The sequence below is a fragment of the Mustela putorius genome, unplaced genomic scaffold (assembly GCF_011764305.1).
Source record: "Mustela putorius furo isolate JIRA1106 unplaced genomic scaffold, ASM1176430v1.1 tig00000551_pilon_pilon_pilon, whole genome shotgun sequence".
In the NCBI taxonomy this organism is placed as follows: domain Eukaryota; kingdom Metazoa; phylum Chordata; class Mammalia; order Carnivora; family Mustelidae; genus Mustela; species Mustela putorius.
Window position 1 is genome coordinate 10,299,182 of NW_025421412.1, and position 3,032 is coordinate 10,302,213.

A 3,032-nucleotide genomic window follows, 5' to 3' on the forward strand; every position below is an offset into this window, starting at 1 on the left:
ATCCTTCAAAGTCATTCCAGAATGGTACAGTAATCGAGGCCAACCTACATGCTACCCAGAATGAGAAGCCCAGAGTCATAGACATGAGCCATGCCCCAAACACGTCAGTGACCTTGACAGGACATCCCTGCCTTTTAACAAAGTACCTTAGTGGATCAAATTGTTCCTTTTTAAAGAAAAGCAGAGGAAATTGGGCTCAGATGAAAGTCAAAAGATATTCGGGCAATGTTATTTGCTGATTGTCAGCTGAGCACCTGAGTACAGAAGGCCAATGCCACCCGAATTCTTGCTGCTGCCCCTGGTTCCTGTCTGCCCGCACTCAGGCACCACTTCCTTCACTTACCGAAGAGTCTGCAACTCCGGACAAACATTGACTAAAGTCGATCTTCTTGCTGCGTGTTCCCCAGAACAGACTGTCCATGCCCTGGCAGTTACTAATGTTGGCAAATATTTTATAGTGATTAAAAATGTAAAACACAACGTTTTCAAAATCACCCAAAGTTATTTTTTTATTTTGATAACATCCTCTAGAAGCTTCCTGAGTTTGGTAATTGAAAGAGATTATATTTTAAAATTTCATAAGTAAAATATTTCAATGTTTAATTTTCCTTATCATAGTTATAGATGATAAAGGAAATGGATTTACTATTTTCACCAAGCCCATGTGGATGCCCAAAGCCCTTTTGGATGGATGTTCTCAGTGTTCCATACCAATATCACTTTCCATAAACAGCAGGAGGTGAATAAATCTGATAGGTAACATGCTAAGAAAATCAGGCTTACTATGTTAAACATTGATTGAGCACTTACTACATATAGCACTAGGCCCTCTAGGAGAGTATGATATTGATAAGGGAGTCATCCTGCCCACACAAAGCTTTCTATCTAATAAGAAAGATAAACAACTCACTCTAGCTCCCAGGAGGATAAGGCGTGTTGAGGGACAGGGATGCCCTTACCGAGCATGCGCAGAGAGCTTGATGTTTTTTATTTCATGTAATCCTCACCACAGCCCTCTGATTTGGATATTACCACCTTTCCAAAGGTGGGGCTATTGGAACTCTAGGAGGTTAAGTGATTTGCCCAACGTCTTACAGAGTAAATCATCAATTCAGCATGAGCACAGGAGTGTCTGACTCTATAAAGCCCATGTTCTTTCTCTAAACCAAACCATGTTCTTTCTCAAGAAAAGCAGTACCATGCTGGGGTGACTAAGCGCGAAGGAGAAGTTCATTCCAGTGGGGTTGCTGATGTAGGTATCAGAGAGGGCTTCAAAGAGGAGGTGGCATTTGAGCTGAGACTTGAAGGAATAGGAATTCAACAGGAAAATCATGGGGAAGAAAATGTCGGACTAGAGGCGGTGAGTTAGCTGTTAGTGTGGTGTTATTTTGGAATTCAGGAACATGGAGGTAGAGATTAGCAAAATCATGCCACCAACAGAAGGCACTACATGTCAGCCATGGTATTTTCCACATAGCAACCAGGCAAAACACATCCATCCTCCAGACCCTTCCACCATGGATCTTCCTCTGGCTTTCATACCACTAGTTCCTTCTTTCCAAATGTTTATCTCTCCTCTAAGTCTGTCCTCCCAGACAGACTTAATGAGTGTGTGAAAATCAAGCCTTCAAAAAAAAAAAAAAAAAAATCCAATTGTGTCCGCAGAGCATTGCTATCTCCAAAAAGTGTGGACCATTGTGCCGGCTCCGCTTTTTAGGAGGTGGGAGAGGCAAATGGTCTTACATGTATTTGCACCACTAGATTTCCTCTCAGGACCTGTGGTACAAATAATGACCTGGAAAAAAAAAATAATAATGACCTAGAACTCTCACAGGAACTGGGGTAGCTCCTGTTCTTATCATTTTGGTGGATTTCATAAGTTACCCAGGCTCCATGTACGTCTCATGAAAAGTCAGGGAGTCTTCAGTGTCCTAGGCTGCTACCCCAGGAGTTTGGAAGTAGGTGCTGCAGCTGGTTGGAGATAGAAGTTTTGAGTAGCTTGGAGACAAAAAGGCTAATTGATGGATGGAGGTCCCTGGGCGGCGGGGAGTGCCCAGTGGAGGACACGTGCTTAGGTGGGAGGAGGGAAGGGAAGTCCGTTCCATATTGAAATGAATGGGCAGTATGAGGCAAGTGTTAGGAGATGACACAGTTGAAATAGATCCCATCTAATGTTTTCTGTTTCCATAGGGAAAAGCATGGGGAAAGTGAGGAAGCCTTAAAGCAAATACTGTGGCATGTGGGAGTGAGATAACTGAGGCCACAGGAAGTGTTGTTGCCCTCAGCTACAGATGAGGATCACAGTCATGGGTGGGTAGTAGCTGCATTCCAAGCATTGTACCATTTTCTCCAACAATGCTCAACAGGCACAGGAAAGGTAGATGGACAGATGGACCAAGATTGGCCTTTTGGTGAGTGGATGGAGAGAATTTAGAACAAAAGTTACTGAAGATATTGGCAAGAGGGTTGTTGAAATGTACTCAATCATTCAGCAAATATTTACTGAGTACCTGATAGATACTAAACATTATTCTAAGCAGGTGCCTGGGTGGCTCAGTTGGTTAAGCATCTGTCTTTGGCTCAGGTCATGATCCCAGGGTCCTGAGATCTGGCCCCAAGTTGTGCTTCCCGCTCAGTGGGGGGTCTGCTTCTCCATCTCAATTTCCCTCTGTGCTCTCTCTCTCTCTCTCTCTATCAAATGAATAAATAAAATCTTTTAAAAATAAATAAATAAACAATATTCTAAACATTAGAGACAGTGGTGAACAAAAAAGGCAAGGGTTGTTGATGGTTTTTGTGTCATGTAGACAAAGCAAAAACAAACAGGTTTATAAACAAGAAAATCAGAATTGCTGATAGTGGTGGAGAGAAGGCTGTGTATTAGGAATAGTCCAGGAAGAGCTCTCCGAAGAGGTTGAAGTGATGACCCATAAGGTCTAGGCAGGATGGAGAATGAAGAAAGACTCCAAAGCCCGGTGGATAAGGAGGCTGAAAGTCTTGAGAGGGTCAAAGAGGATAATGCTAGGGGCCTG